The sequence below is a fragment of the Rhea pennata genome, chromosome 6 (assembly GCF_028389875.1).
Source record: "Rhea pennata isolate bPtePen1 chromosome 6, bPtePen1.pri, whole genome shotgun sequence".
In the NCBI taxonomy this organism is placed as follows: domain Eukaryota; kingdom Metazoa; phylum Chordata; class Aves; order Rheiformes; family Rheidae; genus Rhea; species Rhea pennata.
The window spans coordinates 3,060,359-3,075,198 of NC_084668.1; the positions used below are offsets into that span (position 1 = coordinate 3,060,359).

Sequence of the window (14,840 nt, forward strand, 5' to 3'; positions counted from 1 at the left end):
GGAACACTACTATGCACCCTTTCCAAAATAGTTCAATACTACGAAAGACTGGTATTTCATCTTTTCGTGATATTGTTAGGCGCAAGGTAGAGCTAGATGGTCCCTGGTAAAGATGTGCAACTCTGTCCTGTCTGCTATCTGTGGCTTGGCTCTCTTGATGCACTGTAAAACCTGATTTTACTACGTGTGCAATAAAATGCACATGCTCTAAGCTGGACACGAAAAGGTCTGATTCTCTTGAGAGGGAATTCAAGCTCGAGAAGTAAAAAACCACTGCACCAGCTCATCAAAGCAGAGAAAACAAAAGCAAGAGTAAAGAGCACGGGGTACACAGAAATTAGTAATACATTTTCCTATTTCCCTCTATTACATTTTAAAAGCTTGATTAAAAGACACTCATTTACTAACACAAATATATCGTGTCACAGAAAAACCCCAAACAATAAACAAACGTGGCCATTTGTGTCATGAATAGATGTCATCAACTCTTGGAATAAAAATATAAGAAATGTGAATTCAAGGTATAGACAGGTAAGATAGTTTTCTGCTTCTTTTTTTTAATATATTTATTTATTATGTTACAATGATGCATACCATTTCCATCAAAGTCTGAATTCACCAAAATCAATGGCAAACATCCAAATACTGCTGACCCTGCATTTCACTCCACCTCAGAGAAGCTCTTTTACAGCACTTTATGTAGGAAAAAAAGGCCTTTGGTTCATTTTTATGAAATGAAACTTGCTGTCAGTAAGGGAAGACTTTAAATACCAAATACCCTAAACTGAAATATGTTATCATCAGTAGAAGAAGTTTTCAGGGACGTAAAACAAGGCTAATCCCAGAGTCAATTTCGCAGAATTACAGAAACTGCGAATCTGATGAGGAATCTCAGGAGAGCAGACTAGGCAGCCCACTGGTGCTGAAGGAAGGTCAAAGTTACTGAGACCATCTCTAAAAGTTGTTTCTCTATGCATTTTTAAAACTTTCAATCAGAGATTTCATCACAGCTGTAGGTAAAAATTCCCAGGTTTTCCATCTGTGCTTACAGTCAGATATTAGGAAAATAAAAAAGGTAGCCTGTTTTCTCCTAATATCTGTCCTAAATTATCTTTAGTGCAAACTAATCTTTTTTTTTTTTTTTTTTTTTTTTTTTAATCCACAGAGGAACTGTCATCATTGCTTTTATAAAAAGCTCTTAGCATTTTCAAGCCTCACATCCATCCTACAGTATTCTTTTTTCCTACAATAAACAAACCAAATTCTTTCAACTGTTCTTTAACCACCCTGCTTTCTAAGTCTCTCACTAGTTTGTTGCTCTCCTTTGCCCTCTTCCACTTAACAAAAAAATTTTTTTTTAAAGAGCAGAGTCCAAAATGCAAAATATATCCTAGCCGAGGTTTCACTAACTTACTAGCTTGTAAAATTCCCAGCATGTGAGAACTGAACATCTATGACAAGTATTTTCTTCAAGCTCTCCAAGCATCTTCCTCTTACAGATGGAAAATGTAACAAAATATTGAAGTTTCTGAAAAAGGTATTATTTTTAATACTTTTTTCTCAAGCAAAACATCTGTCCAGAAAGTAAAAAAAGATTTAAAGCAGTGACAAAGTCTTTAAGGAAGGAGAGGATAGGCGATCTAGGTTTGAGATCTCTTGAAAAGAGAAGGTGAAGGGGGAGATCCCATTGCTCCTTTCAACAAGCTGGCAGAGTAAAGAGACGATGGAACCAGCTTTTCTTGGATGTCCACATTAAAGGCCAAGAGGTAGAACACACAGTTCTACGTCTCAAGATGCGATGTTTTAAATAGACATTAGGTAAAGATTTTCATCATGAGGATGATCTGATATATCCTTGTACAGAGCCCCAGTGAAATCGTGGGATCTCCAACCTTAGAGATACTCAAAATTCAGATGGAGAAGGCCCTGGGCAACCTATTCAAAGCTGGTCCCTGCTTTGAACAGGGGGTTGCACCAGATGACCTCCAGATGTCCCTTCCAAGCGATACCATTCCATGATTATGTGATAGTTCTGTCTCATGGCTTTCCAAACTACTGTTTTTGCTGTCTTCAACAGAAAACATTAAACAACGCTTCATTAATACAAGTACTTGTGTCTTTTCATCTAACATCATAGAGAGAAGAATCCATTCATTTATACACTCAACAATTTACTTATCTTAGAATTCAGCATTTTTCTTGGAGACGCTTGCCGTATGACCTATTCACATCAGAGACTGGCTGAATTTGATTACAAAGGGAGCAATGCTCTCGCCAGAAAGCTATGAAATCTGGCAAGTCTGCTTTCAAGAATTTACAGTATCAAGCACAGAAACCAGAAAAACAAGTATATACAGCCACAACAGTGTTAAGAGTCCATAGGTACAATTTACAAATGCCAAGGAGAAAATACCACAATGCCTTCCAGATTTCCATAAAATCCTACCAAAGCAGAATGCTTTTCCGTTAACTCTCTCTACTGAAAGGGAGAGCTCTCCATAAAAAAAAAAAAAAAAAAAAAAAAAAAAAAAGAAAAGAAAAGAAAAGACTCAAAATGGCTTGGGAACATCAAAAACATCAAAGATTCTGTGGGAATACCATAAACACAGGTTCTATTTTCGCCTTTCCCAGTACAAGCTGCTTGATGAAGACTAACAAGGGATAAATTACTGATGAGAATGAAACATACCAGTGTGTTTAAAAAAACATATTTTGAAGCAATAGAACTCAACTACATTAAATTGCCATGATGCCCAAAAAACCCACTGCAGACCGGTATCATTTTATTTAGAAAGAAAAATGTACATATTTCTTCAACTGGGGCACTTTAGATTAGGAATCTCTTCAGTCTTTTCTTGAGGGATTTAAAAAAGCTTTGGAGAAATCTTAAAGCTATGGAATTAGCCTGGTATTTATAGCTCAGATTCCTAGTATGCTCTCTGAGCTTCCTAGGACGTTCTTTTTCTCCATCTGCTGGCTGCTGACATGGTATAACCTTGTATTTTGATTATGAAAACATATAAGAATAAGAGCACTTCATTCTACATTTCACTGTAAAGTTCTAGCTTCATCTCAGGGCAAGCTAGCTACACTTACTTTCTTCAATATAATCTAGGTCAAGAATGGTGCTGAGTACTTTCTGCTGCAGATAAGTGGAATTCTATTGTTTAACTATGTCAAAATACGTTACTAACAATTATGACTAATACTCTGTATGAATCACACTGTTACAAAATTATAATTTTCTTGCCATTAAAATACTGTACTTTATATACTGTTTCAATGGAATTTGATAATTTCTAGGTCAATAATGCTTTTTTCTTCCTTCTTCAGTTAGTAAAAAGGTCCACATATGCGTGCTAAACTGTTTACTCCAGCACTATTAAATGCTGAATTTTTCTGCTGTCTACTGTTCTTTTGATTAGCTTTTCTAATATTGCCTCAAATCTTCTATATCACCTGAAATACCTTTTGCAACAATCTTTCCTACCACAGTACAAATCTACCCAAATGAAATCCCAAGTCTGTTTAAAAAAAATGCACTGATTTACTTTTGAATACTTACCTTCAGTGCTCCTCATGGTCTTGCTTCTAGTGACTTGGGGGATCTTCAAGTTTCTTAAAATTCTTTGTGCCCTTTCAGCTTTGCTTTAGTTATTCTCCTGTTTACAGCTCGGTGATGGGCTCTGGCCATCGAGGCTGGGTCCTGGCCTTTCTGCACCCCTCATCTGTGGAACTCCTGCGCCCCACGTTACATCTGTCGAGACAGTAACATTGCCTCAATTAAAGGATGCGCCAAACACTTTTATTTCTCTCTTCTTGATTGCTTTTGAAGACATTACCCAACTACTTTGCAGAATAAACTGTAATAATATTTGTTTTAAAATAAGGGTAGGAAAGCTCTGACCAGAACTGAAGGAAAAAAGGATATATCCGTTTGACTAAATTACGGTAGTTATTTCACTGTCTACAAGAACGAGTAGATTTCTATAAAAATAAGTATATGGATTCTTCTGATGACAGAACTAGTATAAAACTGCATGCATATAAAGTCACATCTTCAAACAAATTCAGTTGTACTAATGCATGCCAAAACCTTCAATTAGTAAGGCAAGAAGCCTTGGCCTTAAAGAGCTAAAATACTGCAGCTAACAGTAGAGGAAAATACTTTAAAAGTGCAGTTGTAATTTCTCTTGCTTTCTCTCTTTTTAGGCTAGTTAGTTAGTTAGCTTATTTTTAAACAACCTGTCTGGCCTTGGTCACGTAGAAGGTCGTACACCAGTGCGGTTTCTGGGCTAGCAGCTGCGAGGGCACAGGCACGGCGCCGTGGGCGAGCAGGGCCAGGACGAGGGGCTCTGCATAACACCTCCCTCTTGCCACCACGAGCCCGGGGCTGCTGCTGAGCTGCTTACTTCAGGAACGACCCCCAAACGCGCCTGCCGCCCTCCACACGCAACGAGCTGGGCTCTGAGATTGGAAGGAGCTAACGATCTCGGCAGGGCTCGGAGTGAATCCATCAGCTCTCTCAGAGGGCATCCAAAGGAGTTAATGCAGGCCCTTCCGTGTCACACCTGAAACGCCTCTGGGCTCGATAACTGCATTTAGGGATTAGAAACACACTTCTAACAAACTCAAAATTATAGGGGTTTGCCCACCATTTGAATAAATCTTCTATTAAAATGGATGCAACATATCCACTCACTGTTTTTTCAGATCCTACAGAAAGCTTAATGTAGCTCTTCTGATCTACAGATCTTTTAAAGAAATGTTTGCCACCATAGTAAAGGTCTTGGCTGTTATTAAAAATCTTTTCCGTGCTCCAACAGAAAACGCTGCACAAAATGTGTAAGAAAAACTCCAATTTAGTTAAACAGGACATACACAGGTTCACCGAAAGTACACTGGTAGCAAATACCAAAACCAGTATTTACTATGAATCTTAAGTATCTCAGTTAAGCTCATAATAATAATAAAAAAATTGCTTTCTTGGCAATGATCTGCTCTTTAGCTTTTTTTGACTTATTATTATTACTGCCAGTAATTCCACTGAGCTGTTAGTTGATCAGCACCTTTCCAATTGAAGCACAAAATAGGGCCACAATATACCGTAAAAATAGATATGAGACAGTCTGGTTTTTTAGATGCATTTACCAACCCAGTAGAGTCTTTCATGGATCTATTTTCTCTTAGGCAAACTAGAAGAAAAAAACTTAATTCATTAGAGTTTTTCTCTAACCATAATTACTTTGAAAATCATGTTCCTAGATAAACATAAGCATATATCATTATGAAGTTCTTGCTCTTTAGGCTTTCTTGAAGTCTGGGACATCAGACAGCTTTCAGTTTTCAGCACTGTACACTCTGAACGTTTCAGAAGATTCTTAGGCTTATCAGTTCTTAATACTGAATGTTTTTATTTATTGAGAATACTAAAAGATACATAGGATGATGGCTACGTAGCTAACATCAGTAGTCTCTCAATGCCGGTGAACACCAGGAAATAGATAAACAGTTTTCTTAAAGACTGAAGCGTGCTTTGTTCAAAACTCTGAAATCTTCTGCTTCCACAAAGTCTACAGACAAAGATAGGGGACCAAAATGATGGCACGTTTTTGCTGCCAGATCATCCACTCCACAGACATTAATAAGATGATTAAAATAAAAATAAACCATTTATTACAAAGTAACAAAATCAATATTATTGCTCTTACTAAAACAAAACCTCTTCTTCTTAGCTGAAAAGGTTTACAACAAATAAAACAATCAGAACACCAATATCAAAGCAAAGTGACTTGACAAAAGCATAGGGACCCCAAATACTGCAGAAAAAATACTGCATTTTAGCTGGAGAAAAAATAGGGTATTCAGCAAAAAAAAAATGCAGTTACCCATCACAAAGGCAGAACCTGCGGAAGGAGAACAACATCTCGGTACAGAAACAGATGTAGTGGAGACGGGGGACACGGTGAATTACCATGCCCAGGACTTCCAAGGTTGGACTCTCAGCAGTGGGCCTTAGCTACCACTTTTTAGCTTACCAAGAAAGCAAATGGCAATGTTTCCTAGATTACTCCGAGATTCTAAATTCTAAATCTTACAATCTGACATATAAGTGGCACGATTTAAATATACAAATTTCTTCAACTGTAGAAATGATGAAATTTTTAACTTTCTTCCTCTGTATATAAAATTTGATGTATGAAATATTTGAAAAAATATTGGAAAAAATAAACATCTTTAAATTACTCATAAAATTGTAAATAAATAGCTTAAGAATCCATGGCTTCATCAGCTTTCCTTTAAAGTAGTAACACAGATGGAAAGATGATATAACCTATCTCTAAAGAACCTGCATACAAATATATCTCAGACTGTAATTTCATTATGGAAATAATACTCCTCAGATAAAATTTATCCATGTTTAAATATACTGAAAGGTATTGATTGGAGACATTTTTGTAAAGATCTTCCCTTAAGCACAAAACGCTAATCACAGCAAGCACTGTAAAACAAATTTACTGGAAACAATTTCAGTAGATGGTGAAGGGAGCCCAACAGTGAAACATAAGTCAAACTTGAGCCTAAAATAACTAGGTCATATGGACAATACTGAAGACTGAAGTGGCATCAGTAGAAGTTGTTTCTAAGGAGGGCCCCAAGAAACATACATTATTAAAATAAATGTGAATACATAATCAGGTTTTTATCCTGTAATATCTAAATACAATTGTATCAATGAACTACCGATAAAAATCGTCTTCCTGAGCATGTCAGCAAAAATTTAATTAAAATTTCTGCTGAAAGAATACATGCTACCTTAATATGTATATTCAGTCTACAAACCTACTAGCATTAAAAAGTTAGCATCACAGACCTAGGTGACCAGTTTTTAAAATAATAAGCCTAAATTACCAATGATAATCAAAACAGTCCTACGTGGCTCAGCCAAGAAAATTTTTGTGGCTAATATGAATTCAATAGTTCAATCTTGCTGTTCCCCTGCTGAAAGTCTCTCTTTCCTTTTAACCAGCCTTCCTATTTTTCTTTGCCTACTAGAAAATATTGCTTTTCTTGGGATGAAGAACTAAAATAATCACCTGTAAAAAATTTCAAAGGATTTTTTTTTCTTTTCAGTTAAAAAATGAAGACTTGATATTGAAAAAAGCACTTATACTTCTGAAAATCTGCTATGTAATGTAAGATGGTGATTAATGACTGTCCCAGCCATCATTAAATAGCCAGCGCTGCATCATGCATGGAAAGATTTATCTATTTATTTTTATCATTCAGAAGTAAGTATAGGACTTATACACTGACTACATTTATCCTTCTATTGCATATGTATCCATAATAAACTTTCCCATGAGTTCTCACCAACCTGCAGTATTCTTGGGGGAAGAGAGAGCTGTTTTTTCAGTGACCGTGCTTTCTCGTGTGCTTATGCTCTTTCTATTACATAATAAATCTGTGCTAATAAACTAAAAGAACATAAACTGTCCCATCTAACTTTTTAAAATACACTCATTATTCCTATAATTTTACTACTTGATGACTCTAAAATTCAAGATGCTCTACTTTTCATAAGGCTGCAAGAAAAAAAAGCCAACAAATGCTTTCCAGTAAAAGAAACGAGCTCAACAACTTTTCAGCTGTGTGCTGTCACAAACCAGTGGAGAATGGCAGTCAGCGAGTTTTCTTTCATGTTTGTTTTTCAGATACGTTTTAACTGAATAGTACCTAAACTAAGCTGCTTCATTATTGGCTATTTCTCAGATTATTCTTTCCATGTAAACTGTAGCAAAACTGAAAAAGGCCCTTCCATAAAAAGTATATTCCAAATCAGTCATGGGCTGCATGCAGGAATAATTTGGCAAAAGTTTAAAGACTTGTTTACAAGTATCTGATATGATTTTATTATTATTATTTTTTAATAACTGCTGTTCCTATTTTGTAAAGTGAAAACGTCTCACAAAATGGTATTTAGCAATTGCATAGGCCTCTGTAATACTAAAAATAAATACAACATCATTGAGTTTTAATGGTGGCACAAGATGATACTAACATCAGCAGAAAAAGTCTTGCTTGTAATATCATAAACTACCAGAAGCAGATCATTCTTTATACGACAGACCAGAGAAATGAAATAAAGATGCCAGTCTTCACTGTGTGTGAACAGTGTTGATTAACATGTTGCTTCAAAGGAAAGAAAAAACAGAAGAAAATTTTTAAATTTCAGAGAACTGCATTTACTATCTGTATGTGACAGGAAGGGAAACAGTGGGAAAGGGGGAAGATTTGCTTACCTCAGACTGGGTAGACTGGTGGAGGTGATCCACCAGACTTCAGTGGGTCTCTGAACTTCTGGGAGGAATTTGGAAAGAGTTTCTTCAAGTCTTTACGATTCTTTGTCTGTTTTGTTGTGAAAACACCTCTTCTTCCTGTAATAAAGCATACCTCGTACTAAAACAAGAGCTGTGGAAGGACAAGTTATCAATCTCTGCACGTAATGCAGTCTGCGTGGCTTCTCTAACAGGCTGCTCCACTGCTCAAAAGCCAATGGGACATTCACAGACTCAAACACTGAGCAGAAGTGGTTACTTTACTGAGGATCTCTCTGTAGTCAGTGAGCAAAGGTAGACTCCAAAGCACCATTTAAAGCACCCAAATTAATCGGTATTCCGACCTGCCTCCTAGAAGCATCTCTCTCTCTTTACTGGCCAGAAACACAAAATCAGAAGAATAGCCTCTGAAGTGGAAGGTTCAACTTTGGGTGTATCCTCCATTGCTTTACAGTTTTCTGAGAATTTAAAACTACAAGAATAGAGCCTACATATTTGAAGAATAAGGAAAACTGACCTTTTTATTCAGATAGTCTTGAGAACTACCATAAAACTTCACAGAATTATAATAACCAAAAAGATGCCCAGTGCTTGCTACTTACGTATGATTTTATATATGTTTGTACATCCCGATATACAAAAATTAACATAAACAAAGCAAAGTAGCTTAGATACTTATGAAAGCAGATTTTAGAATTGTAAGCATTTTAATAGTTTTGGCCCTATGATGATAGCACTGACCACACTCAACTCCCCACCAATATCGTTTACCTGTACTCACATATGGAAATGCATTACAATGATGCTTTCACACTTTATCAAAAAAAAGCTTAAATAAAAAAGTGGCTTAAATGATTTTTTTTCTCTTAGAAGAAACATGGGGACAGATAATTCTGCAGACTGAATGCGTAAATGAAAATTGTGGACTCTACCTCAGCTGGGCCTTGTATTTATTTATTTATTTCTATTTTCAATTTATTTATTCCTATAATCAGCAAAAATAGTTGCCAAAAATACCTTTGGACAAACTAGAGGGATCATGAGATTTTTAGCTCTCCCCATGTAGACCTGGAACTTTGGTAAGTCCGGAAGATCTGGCTTAATTCAGGGATCTGGTAGCTCCACAGCAGAAAGGTTGGAAATTATGAGGACACCAGTTTTTTCCTTCCTTGTTGATTTTCTGGAACTGCCCAAGGTGGGCACAGCGGCACGGCGCAGCCCTTCGCCGCGAGGGCTCCAGCCTGCCCTTGCTGCTGGCTGCTCCCTCCCTCCGCGCGGGGAAGTGGACACGGGGCCGATGTGCGCCTTCCTGCCGGATTAGTTCTAACCTAGATCAGCTCCCTAATCTGCCCGGCTGGGCTAAGCGCTTCGGAAAGGGGCGGCACACGGCGGCGTGAATAACCCAATGTGGGACCTGCTCTTTCAGCGCTGAATTTGCCTTACATCAGTTTAAAGGGCTTGTGGAAATTCAGTATCAGTTTGTTCATGCATTTTGTTTCAGAATAGCATCCTCCTGAAAATACCTTCCCCTTCCCCTGTTTTCATAGCAGGATTTTCAGTATAGTATTTCTCTGTTTAAATAAAAGTAGTATTTAGCTCTCTACATATTCAAAATGTATGATCCTAACTCTAAATTTTAACTGCCAAACATGCCTAAGAATAGCTAGGGTATGTCTTAAAATCTGTTCCGAGTTACCTGATTAAAGTCCTCATAAAGCTGTTGGAAATGTATAATCCTGTTTCTTACTGATTAGAATTGACATACATTATCCTAAAAGTTCCTAGTATCTGGAGAAAATGAAGTTAAAACATAACAGATGACATAGGAAAGCAAGAAAAAAAATTCCTGCCTTTCCATGCATGTATGGCCTTTCAGAGCTATTATTTTATACCATGGCCACATTACTATAACTTTAAAAACGTATTTAAGGGCCTAACAATGCAATATACCAGGTGAAAAAAAAAACTAAGCTAAAAAATACATTATTAAAATATAGGCCTTTTAGAGGAGCTTAAAGATTAGCCATAAGGCTAACACACTAACAGGTTTGTTCTATGTCTATGATACATATCTATAATGATAACACAACAACATTCCTCACAGATTTGGCAACTGTGTCATTTGAGTAGATGTAGCTTTGTACAGAGAGGATGTAAGAGGGGATACTACACAGCTGTTTTATCTGCAGTTACATAAAAAAAAAACGGATTTTTAATTTGCAAAAGGAGAAAATCAGAGACATCAATTTAGTCAATAGCCGCAATCCTATAAACCCTACAAATCCGATACTTTCATAAAGTGACAGGTACTAATAATATATATCTTACAAACATGAAAAGACTTCTATTCTGTGAAAAGCCTCGGTTTTGACAGGATAGGTGCATGTTGCTGTTCAGAAGCGGCATACATGCAATCTGCATCCAGCAATTTAAAGCCTGAACAGAAACAATCACATTGACGACGAGATCAGTTCCAAGCTACAAAGAAAATCCCTGCCACGCACAGCCGCGGGGAGTAAGGAGGCAGGCAGAGCCGGGCCCGCGGGCCACGGCGCTCATCCCGCCGAGCTGCCGGTTGCTATGGTAAGCATTTGCCTGTATTCTGTACGCGCAACAGTAACTCGTCTTCTGCTTCCTCGTTCTTGCATTTTGGTGAAGTTTATACTCGGGATTTGGACTTAAAAGCTGTGAAAATTAAAGGTTCTTTCAAATAAAAATTTATTTCAATTTATTTTAGTTTTGCAAAGAGATATTTGTAACAGAAAAATAATTAATAACTCACAAATGATTTTTAGTCACCTGTAACAGCATATTTAAAACTTGCGATTTATTTCCATTAGCTTGTTGCATACCTGTTGTATGTGCATTTCTGTTCTCTAGTTCAAAATACAAGCAATGGAAATGCAATCTACTTTTCTTCTTCACTAATCTTTAATTTAATACAGAGATAACTCTGGAACTGATGAGAACTGAGATGACAAGCAAATGCTTTTAGCTGCAGACAATACCAATTTGTCTCCTCTCCCCCTTTTAAACAACAGTTGTTAGAGATACAAACGAATGAATTAATCGAGATGTTTTTTATTCAGTTATTACCATTTAAACTAGCAGGTTAGCAGGATTTGCTGCTGGGTCTGCCCGCGTCTGAGACGCAGTCCTACTCCAAAAGGTGCCGCAGGCGGCTCGCAGCCGAACCCAGCGGTCGCTCCCACGCGAGGCCAACGCGGCTCCGCTGCCCTCTCCCTCTGTACAGCTAATACAAAGCCGTAACACACAAAATACGAATATCTGAAAGTACACACATTTGACAAGATAATCTCAGTAGAAGAGAGGAATCCAACCCTCTCCCCACCCAGGGCATCCACGCTGGACCAACTGCACACTCAGGTGTCTGCCGCCGACAGAAAAATCTCTGACAAAACTTGCTAGTGGTCCAACACATTTTTTTTTAGACAAAAAAAGTTTCCTTTGGCTCTAGATGCTGTTTCTGTGCTCAGCAAACATCCCCTCTCTTTCCCACCTAAGATAATAATGGATTTGTGCACAGCTTTGTCCGGCATCGTTGCTTGACGCCAGGAACTAATGCAGAGAATTTCGTATGGCGACTGGCAGCCCTGGATTAGGAGCCTTCCCTTCTCTTGGACGCGTAATTTATTTGACCTGCAGGAACAAAGTCTCAAAAGGCTACGTACAAACTGTATAAAGGACAACACCACGCTTCACATACGTTCCCCTTACATTAATTAACCTTTGGTCGCGAGGCCCAGTGTAAACAAGAAACTAAATTTGGCACAGGCGCTTACAGTTCATATTTTTCTTAATGAAACCAAATCATCACATAACGAAGCGTCTTCTTTTAGATGTGACGTTGTGCCACTGTTTAAAGCGAGCTCCTCCAAGAAGCAAACAATGTAAACTTTCATGACCTGTGTTATTTCTTACTTAAATATTCTTGTCAGCGTTATCCATAAGTGGCAACTCTTGAGTCTTTTCAGCTCTTGTGCTTTCCAAGCCAGCCCAACACAGCCACCAGCGTAGACAGACCGACCGACGTGCGCTGTGGACTCTTCCTTCAAGAGAAACACGAATTTTCTTCAGACTCGGACTGCAACCAGAGCTGGAGGCAGCAAAATCGGTGTTCTCCTGAATTTGAAATACGACGTTGCACATCTGAAGTTCCCTGAGAAAGGAAGCCACTTTTTTGTTCACTGTAAATGGACACCACCATCTCTGAATGGGTTTTCAGTTGCTTTGCACAGCCACGAGTTGATTAGAAACTCTTCAGGAAGCCGAGTTAAAAACGACAGCCAAGCCCAAACCCACGGCTGGCTGCCTCGCAATCCTTTCACCACCACAAAGCCTTTCAGAAAGGAGGGACCTTGGGGACCTTCAGGGAACGTAATCCACCACTAGCGACTTTGGTGCTGGCACTTCAACGTGTTGATTTTTACTCTCTGCTTATTTCTCTTCTGACCAACTTCGGCACTGTGATATCCCTCCTTTCCATAGGGCTGCAGGATTTCAGCCTCCCAGTAAAGCGAAAACCAACCCAGTGTACACGCAGTGCTAGACCTAACATCTCCGCGGCGCTTCAAAAATCGTCCTGTTGTGTGATGCTTCACACAAACCTCCACAGTCTCCACAACACCAACTATCCCAGCCACAGGCGGAAAAGGCTCCGAAGGTTCCCAACACATTCACGGAGTGAAGGAATCTCATTTCCCTGCCCAGTTTTCGCTTCTGTGCCGCCTCTTGCTGGCTGTCTCCTTTCCCAGCGACTTTCAGGCAGCTTGCTTCTCCTACGTGCATCCTCCGAACCGCCAGCGCTACCAATTAGCACTACTAATGGTCTAGTTCATTCATAAAGTATCAGGAGGGTATTTCAGTAATCCCCTGGCACACGACTCCTAACGCAGAAGGCAGTTTCTGGAATTTCAGTTCTATTCTTGCTAAGGTTAATAGACGCTTTCCCGCTGAGTTTAGTACAATTCACACTGGAGCACTACTGAGCATATATTTTTATAAAATGCCCTACTATTTGAATCTCTGTTTTAATACCTTAAAAATCGCACCTTATTAATTCATCAATAGAGATAAAAATTCTCTAAAAATTTAGCCCAAGATCAAATCATTATCTGTTATCCGTCATTTTTACTTATATTAAATACAGTTAATAAAGAAGTTTGTGAGAAGGGCAGAGATAAGAAAAAGACCACAGGACTACAACAGCTAGTATAGGAACATATTTAAGACCTCATAAGATCTTAATGAACTCACTAATTTCAAAGCTTAATGGTGATCTTGTGCAATTACTGGGAGATATATATATATACATATGGAGAGAGAGAGAGAGAGAGAGAGTTACAGGCAATCAGGTGCTTATAAAAATAATTATCCTTGCCGTAGAATTTGATAAAGCTGAATTTTTCCAAAACTACATTCTGAACTCCAACCCATATTTGGGAAATATATAAAAAAAAATTCCTAACCCAAGAGAAATAAAACAGCACAGAAAACTGGCAATAGTAGACGAAATATCTGATTACTCAAAGAAAAAACAAAATTTATTACCCATAGAGAACTGTTTTGACAATACCCTATGATTACAATGCACAGAAACATCCTAAGGTCAATGAAAAAGCCATTTGCAAATGTGCAAACCCTAAACTGCCCTCAGAAAGTCAACAGGCATCCTAGCAAACTTGCCAGATCCTTTCAGTTTCAGTTTTGGGGAATTCCCTTTTGGAGAGGCCATGAAAATCTTGCTCTCAAGTATACGATTAAGGGATGCATTCAGAAACTGCCAAGCCTGCTGGTGACACCTCATTTCCTGTTTTTTTTTTTGACCTAGGAGTAAAGCCCAAATCCTTGTGCATGATTCACATTCTGTCCCCCGCTGCGAGAAGCAGCTGTGCTGCCTTGAAGGCTTCTTCTCCAAAGTTGATTCCTGACTCTTACCCACAACTCTTCTTGCTCCTCCACTTTTTCTCCTCCTTCCTCACCACAATTTTGCTCTTGGATCTAATCCCACACGTGTAGCACGTGAACAGTCTACACTTAGTACAATCCTGAAGCGTCCTCATGTCCTGCACACGTCCTTTCCTGCACATGGTATCCAATGCTACACATCATTTTTCCATTTCTCTAGTAATTCTCTACAGGGGTGTCATCAGGGAAACCTTGGCCCAATGTATTTTTTTCTCAGCCGCCTCATCTAATTTAGAGGAGCATGATAAGGAAAGCACACACCCTTCCTGCAAGGATGCATTTGATGATGTGAGAGCTAATGGGAAACAGAATTCCCAGCTGCAGCTGGTGAAGAACATCAAGAAGAGGCACAGCTATGGGCTAGATTAAGCGACTGACGGACATGAAAGCATTTCTACTCACATTAGTCTTTTCAGGGAAGAATCTAAAAATAGACAAGTAAATAAGCTTGTATTTTGTGCCTGTAAAGTAAGAATAAAGACAGTTCTCCTGACGTACACCTACTCCCTACTT

The 14,840-nt window shown here is 38.4% G+C and overlaps 1 protein-coding gene across 11 annotated transcripts in view; it reads right to left on the reverse strand.

Annotated features, from left to right (window-relative positions):
• MBD5 (methyl-CpG binding domain protein 5) overlaps positions 1-14,840 on the reverse strand; it is a 138,588-nt gene that overhangs the window by 57,221 nt on the left and 66,527 nt on the right. For 10 of the 11 annotated variants that reach the window (XM_062579433.1, XM_062579430.1, XM_062579429.1 and 7 more), the window contains 2 exons: positions 8,304-8,438; positions 3,566-3,757 (listed from right to left, as the gene is read on the reverse strand). The gene's annotated coding sequence lies outside the window, so the exon portion shown is untranslated. Of the gene's footprint in view, positions 1-3,565; positions 3,758-8,062; positions 8,180-8,303; positions 8,439-14,840 lie in introns of those variants that run through there. The other variant, XM_062579431.1, reaches the window with a different exon arrangement.